Raw genomic sequence first — 8,047 nt, forward strand, 5'->3', positions numbered from 1 at the left:
ACAACAACAGCATCAACAAAGATCATTTGAGAGATTAATTAATCATGTGCTGTGAAGACTTCCTTTATTTTGCCTCCCTTTCTTTCTGTTTTCTTATCCTTCTCAGCCCCACTTTTCATGAATTATAAGTAAAATAATATCAATTTTCTATAAGAAAAAAATATATAATACACATGTGCTTCTGACATGTTTGTCATAGTCCACAGATCATAACAACACGTTGGATTAAAGTATTACAAAATTAAGAATGCATAGACAATCTAATATGCTGTCAAGTTTGATGTTTTCCTAAACAGCGGCTTGGGACCGTAAAAATGAATACTGGCAGGTTTTAAGTGGTTCATAATATCACTTTATCACGTTGAGACCGAATATATTTTAATTAGTCCCAGGGTGTAAAAGTTCACATTACTGTGTTGGGATTTTAAAGTATTGCTGTGTTTTAATGAGGCAGGTATATAGAGGACACATGGACTCAGATTTGAAAGTGGCTGAACATCTGGTAAAGGTTAGAGGAAACTCAGCGGATGACTCAGATCTACTGAGATAACACATTTAAAGATCAAGTGTTCACTGAAGGAGAGTCGTATCAACTCCACAATCAGGGTTTATTATTAGTAAGTTGATTCTCAAGACTTATACCTTGATAATGACTCAGGAAGTTACATGCCGATTTACAGAAGCACGTTGCCCATAAACTACATGTCCCACAATGCATCTAAAACATTTTTATCAGAATCTGACTGTTTTTTCTCAGAATTTGACTTTTTTTTCAAAACGTTGCTTTTTTTCAAAATGTTACTTTTTCCCCCCATATTTCTTTTTTGTTTACCTAAATTATTACCCTATCCGATAATAATCCAATGCAGAGGCAATAATGTAATATGATACATCATTTTATATTAAATATTTATATAGTCTTAAAGTTACAACCAGCCCTTTGAGTGCAACCATAATTCCAATGTGGCCCGTGATTACATTGAGTTTGACACCCCTGGATTAAATTGTCGACACAGTTTTTCTATACTCTTGTACTAATTGCAGATCTTACCTGTGAGTTTTTTATGATAGAAGTGCAGTTTGTGAATATTATCCCCAAAGCAGGGACAAAAGGATGATTGGTTTCTCCCCTACTTTCCTTTGTTTTTTACGATTGTAGAATTTGAACTCACACGAACGGGTATGCGCATAAAAGGCGTTTCATTCAAAGATGTCTGTATGTGGGTCAACAGGCAGGGGTAAACATATTCATCAATTAGGTATTACGTGTATTTGGAAAGTCATTATCAATGATTTTCCATTAGGAAGGAGATGTCCATGCCTGTCATCTCGTGAGTTGTTGGACATGTCTTTCTTGATTGAGAGTGTGCTAGTTGAATAAATTAACTTTTGTCAAACAGATGGAGGAGGACAGTGAAAATGCTGTGTTAGAAATGTTGCAGAAGGATGAGTTTTCTTGCGTAGTTAACCATTTTAATGAGCTGGGTGGTGGTGATGAAGACTGAACGGACTGAAGCATCTGGGTCATTTACGCTTGATGCATGGACATCTAGGGGCCACAAATAATTCACTCTTTGTTTATGTAGTATTGATTACCAGCCGAATGACTGGCACAATGTGTGTGTTCTATTTGTTTGATGATGACTCATGGCTGTGGAAGTAGTGTGTGTGCGTGTGTGTGTGTGCGCGTGTGTGTGTGTGTGTGTGTGTGTGTGTGTGTGTGTGTGTGTGTGTGTGTGTGTGTGTGTGTGTGTGTGTGTGTGTGTGTGTGTGTGTGTGTGTGTGTGTGTGTGTGTGTGTGTGTGTGTGTGTGTGTGTGTGTGTGTGTGTGTGTGTGTGTGTGTGCTGTGATACCAGTCCATCTGTTGTCCTTAATCAGGGGAAGAGCAGATGAGTTCCATCACCTGGAGATTGGCTCAGGGAGGTCCAATTAAACACACACATGCACACGCACTACTGACTTTACACACACAGTAAACAAGCACCTCTACAACAACTGTCAGTCGACAGAAATAACCTACACGATTAGGAACACATTTCATCATCATTAGAGGTCATGTGGGCGGGCACACACACACACACACACACACACACACACACACACACACACACACACACACACACACACACACACACACACACACACACACACACACACAACCTTACAGCTGAGGACATATGGACAGAAACAAACACAGTCAGGCTTGCACACACACACCAATGTATTACTGAAAAGTGTTCTAGTTTCTGACTGAACACAATCAAAGGCATCTGGTATTTTCAAACTCGGATCAACTGTAAAATCTCACAGCAAAGAATAAACACCTTACGGACAGTGACTCACTCGTTGTGTCTCCTTCAGATTGAGGATGTGAGATTTCTAAAGATGGAAGGGACAATATTTCAACCTGGAAAGCTCTGTATTCTCTCGTTGGTGTCATCCTCACACCTCACTCTATTTTTGGACATGTTGTCAGCGGGTCTTGTGAGTAACCCAAAAAAAGTTTGGTTAAATATACAGACAACACATCCTCAAAATGTACTGATACAGACATTCCGTTTTTGCTTTATGTCAACTGCAACTATAGGTACAAAATCATAGTTTCCCTTAATGTATCCATCATCATTACACTGGCTTATAAAGCACCACAGTATAACTACGTTGACAGGGACTGCAGAGCTTAGCGTCCGTCACTTTTACCTCTTAGTGCAAAAAGGATGTTCAGTGTCTGAATTATGCGACAGGAAACGTTGTTGCAAGATGTTATGTGTGTAATCTGCATATAATGTCTAAGATACATCATTGCTTAACTGCAAGACTTTCAAAGTATGTCAAGCTGCTGCCCATAAAGACATAATTGAACATATTTGAATTTGAATGAATACATTACACTTGAATGTTTCACAGTACTTGAAAATAGATTAAGCATGATCAGTAAAAATAATGCAACGTTTGAAATCTTGTTTTTATGTAGTGAGAGATCCGGCCTCTGTTGCTCCTCATTTGCTCCATATCGTAAGGAGTGGGATTGTGTGTGTGTGTGTGTGTGTGTGTGTGTGTGTGTGTGTGTGTGTGTGTGTGTGTGTGTGTGTGTGTGTGTGTGTGTGTGTGTGTGTGTGTGTGTGTGTGTGTGTGTGTGTGTGTGTGTGTGTGTGTGTGTGCGCGTGTGCTGCAGGTGCGTGTGTCAGACGCTGCTCTGAGGTTAGCAGTGATAGATGTCCTGTGTGGTTTAATTGATGCTGTGCCGCGTCGAAGGCCGACACATGTGTTGTACACCGAACATGGAGCCGCTGCCCAGCTGGTCTGTGTCTGTGTGTGTGTGTGTGTGTGTGTGTGTGTGTGTGTGTGTGTGTGTGTGTGTGTGTGTGTGTGTGTGTGTGTGTGTGTGTGTGTGTGTGTGTGTGTGTGTGTGTGTGTGTGTGTGTGTGTGTGTGTGTGTGTGTGTGTGTGTGTGTGTGTGTGTGTGTGTGTGTGTGTTGCATGTGTTGCATGTGACAATCAGGCAGCTGCTGCTTTACACCCCAAAATGAACATATGCACACATACACAGCAAATGGTTTGCTACAATTACACACAGTGTGCTTCCAGAGTCATGACTCATTCTCCACATGGACAACACACACTGCCTGGACTGAACAGATGTATTCATATCTAGTGTTTCTAGCACCATAGTGAAAAAGGTCAGTGCATAAGGTCCCATTGCTTATGATATACAGATAAGAAACAGATATCAGTGTGTGAGTGTTCACTTGTTTACTCCTGCTTAGCAAAAGGTCATAGCTTTGTCTTTCTTACCCCTGAGATGCAGGTGGGTTTAGTGTTTAGCATTGAGATCTTGAGTTCTTACTTTTAGCCCAGTGTCTTATCAAGGAGCGTGAAAAGTCTCTTTGCCTCTCAGTTCGTCTTTTCTGAAGGTGAGCCTTGTTCTGTTCTGTCCTAAAGCTGTTCTGTCGCAGTAACGCTAAATATTGCTGAGCAGCTCTTCTCATCAGGCACACACACACACACACACACACACACACACACACACACACACACACACACACACACACACACACACACACACACACACACACACACACACACACACACACACACACACACACACACACACACACACACACTCGCACACAAAGACTCATGCACATGCACACTTGCAGACACATGCAGAAGTGCTGGGCTAGGGGAGAAATGTGGCCTGTTTCTTTGCAGTTTTTGATGACTCCCGCTGTACTGGTGAAACAGAATGCAGCGAACATTAGCACAGGATAAAGTGTCCCAAAACAGAGCAGAGCAGAGGAGATACTAAACACTAACTGCAGTTGCCTTTTACATCAGGGACATATCATTTTAAATTGGGTGTCCAAGACGTTTTCAAAGACAGTTTCAATAGATTTCAAAAATCAGATCGGCTATTGGTTAATCATCAGGAATCATTGTTGACAAAACCAGGTCCAGTTACTTGCTTGCCTCAGAGCTTTCAGCAGTATCAAACCATCGCCGTAAGATGACGATTAGTCATGGATGGAGGTCTTCAACCTTTCCGTGATTCTGCTTACAACCAGCCGTGTGACATTGTTTTAATACACTGTTGATTCAAGGTGAAGAATGAGCTGTTACACTTGAATCTGTACATTAATAGTGTAATAAATAAATAGTGTAATGGATTGCATTTCGTTACAAATGAATATTTTCATCCACCCCGTGATATGATTTGCTGTTTGACCCAGAGAACACGCTGTATTACTAGGCTAATTGAAATGTGCGCGTTGTCTTCTCTCAGTGTTTGGTCTGTACAGCAGCCTGATCTAAAAGCCCCACATAATGCTTCATTAGTTCATTCATCTGGAGGAATATGGGATTGATGTGCTCTTTAGGAAGTGATGAGCTCCAGTTAAGAGTGTATAATGCAGGTGTGTAATGTTCATAATGGATTCATAACAGAAGATTTCACAGTCTGGAAAATAGATGAATGCTCCTGGCATTTATTTCTGTTGTAGGAGATGAACGTCACACATATTCACACGAGCGAACTTGTGCTCATACAAACTGCACTGACGTAGCTTTTGTCTCTTTCTCTGTATTTCCCTAAACTCTCTCTGACCCACAATGCCATGGGGATATTTCTCTTCCCCTCTCTATCTTGGGGTAATTGTGTGAATCAGGAGAGATTGCATTTACCCAGACAGCTGAGTGGCGAGCTGGCAGGGTAATAAATGGCCTGATAACCACCACTACTCTGATCCCTCTCTACGCAGAAATAAGGACAAAAAAATCATTACCTGCTTCAGACAGGCCTATCCCGCGGTGTCACATGTGATAAAGAGAGACATATTTCGGAAACACAGAGAGGTGAAAGGGTGCGGAGGAAGGAATGAAGGGAAAATGTGGAGAGATAAAGTGAGTGAAAGTGTTATGGAAACGTTCCAGGTACGTTTTCTATTTGCTTTACAGATCGGGCCATTTATTGAGTCATTTTGAAGCATAGAATAGATACAGGGTAGATAAAACTCCTCAACCATGATTAAGGAGAGCAAATGGTTTTAAAGGGCCAGAAATAATCAGTTGTATCCATGATTTAACAAGACAGTAAAGCATGTACAAGTGAATCCATATTCTCATAGTGTTCTGTTCATTCTGGACCCGTTTTAATGGCAGGATCAAGCAGGTAATCACATTCTTTTTAAAGCAGATTGGACCCGCAGACGCATCAATTCTCCGTATTGTATGCAAATTCAAGCTTTAGCTTTGAAACTGACATTACTTATTTAGCCGGCATTCATGTGTAGTACAAAGGCACCACTGCAGCATCAGGTTGATGTTTGTGTTTGTTCCAGGACTGGATCACATGAACATGAAGCACAAGTGAGTTTGTGCTGCAGCAGGCAACCAGTCATGTCAAATCAGGGCGGGTGTTTCATTAGCTCAGAAATAAAAATAGCATTCAAAAACCAAAAATATAAAGGATTTTTAATTAAAAGAAAAATAAATAACATGTTAAAGCGATGAAGCCATAGCTGATGATAACCTGTGCAGATTGCCTCAGCGCTCATTGTTTGGTTTTTGCATTAGCCCATAACCTCCCCGTGTTAGTTCACAAACACTGCTCTCTTGCATTATGTCCAGCTAATCAGAGCCCTCCGTGTTATAGGTAACATTGATCAGATATATGTATATTTAAAAATCAGTAACAGAAGCCAGCATTGTGCGGAGACCTCTGTGGATTCCCTTCCTCCTCCTTTCTGAGCGTTTCCAATGTAATCAGAGATTTCATCCTTTTATCCCGTCCACACCACTATTGCATCTCAGATTGTTTTTATCTGCCACAAAAGCAATCTGTCTCTCAGACACAGGCAGTTACTCATACACACAGGTTCACACACATACATGCTCACCTGATTACAGGCGAACATAACGACCCCCCCCCCGCGGGGTATGTGGCACCAACATGCAGAGACACGCACCGGGTATGCGTGTAACCCTGAGGCGGTGCTGTGGCATCAGAGGCCGCCTGATGTTTCATCAGCAGGGCCAAACATTACTATTTTAACACTCTACTAAGATGTTCTAATGTTTTGTCAATACTGCTAAATCAACTTTATATGCCTCCAGAGGGCAAACCGTTTACAAACACACTTATGTTGTAAAGAAATGAAATGAACTTTGAATGAACCTATTACATGGTCATATTGTTTATATTCTCCCATTATATGTTTTATTTTAGAGTGAGTTTTATTGTTTGTGTATTGTCTCTGCTTCGCGAAACAGTACAGTAAGAATATGTTTGACTCGTGCCATTTGAGGCACCACAATGCTCTGTGTCGCACTATTCAACTTGACTGCACAACAGGAAGTGTGTAAAGTAGGTATAGCCTCAGGAATGGTGTTTGAAAAGAGGTTTTACAGAAAGAATATATTCACATAAATGAGGTGGGGAAAGCTACGAGAAGGTGGACTATAACGGGGATTATAGAGTAAGGACTTAACTGTTTCCAATTCTGGGACACGGCAGTGAGGCTCGTCTCCAGGGTTTCCCCGGCGTTTGGAGAGTTGTGTGAAAATGTCGCCGCTGTTGTGTGTTTTGTATGCCGGTGACCTTTGATGAAACACAAGGATGCACGAGCTGCAGTGCACAAAGCTACAGTGTTATGAGTTCAAACTAAGTTCAGGTTTATAGAATGAGAAATATAAACTATCCTGTATTACGTGTTCTATGCATACTATCTTTACTTCTGCCTGAACATATTTACCTCAGAGCTGGAGCACGTAGCACCAGTTTATGTCATTTTTTATAAATATACATTTCTGCAATAGTTGTTTTGTTAAAAGTAATCTATACTCCTAAAATGTGGACCCTACTGTAAAACATTTAACTCTTGGTATAAAATAATTTCATTACATAACATACAACTTGAAAACACACAACATTTACTCATTCGGTAATATGTACATTATCTTAATATTGAATGATTTATATCTGTATTTTAAAGAAATTCAAATACAAACCAGTAAAGTGATTTAGATGATGGGCGCTGATCAGTGAGGTTTGTCACACTTAAATTCAAAAGCAGAAATTAGCCGGTGGGTTGGACTCCTTATAATAATGACTAATGAACCCATTTACAAACATGTCTAAAACCTTTCTGAATAATTACGAGTGATTAGGAACAGAGAGGGAGAACACGTTTCTACTGGAATCCCTCTTCTTTATTGTTTGTTAATTGAATCAAATCGCTCTTTAAAAAGTTATTTGTGAATATTTTCTCTTGTTTTATGGAAGTATGTGTTCCATTTTAAGACAGTGCTAATTATAATATGACCATATGATCATCCATATGGCTCTTTCTAATTGCATCTCCTCTCTTCTCTTTTCTCATCTGCCATTACACACTGGTAATAAGCCATAGCTTCCTCTGTGCTGTATACTGTTCTCTCTCAGTCCACTGTCCTCTGAGTTAAAGAAAGAACCAGATACAAATATCAACTGGACTCCTTCCACCCCCACTCTCTGTCTCACTCCTTATCATCTATCTGCCAACTTCTCTA

The sequence above is a fragment of the Pseudochaenichthys georgianus genome, chromosome 16 (assembly GCF_902827115.2).
Source record: "Pseudochaenichthys georgianus chromosome 16, fPseGeo1.2, whole genome shotgun sequence".
NCBI classification, from domain to species: Eukaryota; Metazoa; Chordata; class Actinopteri; order Perciformes; family Channichthyidae; genus Pseudochaenichthys; species Pseudochaenichthys georgianus.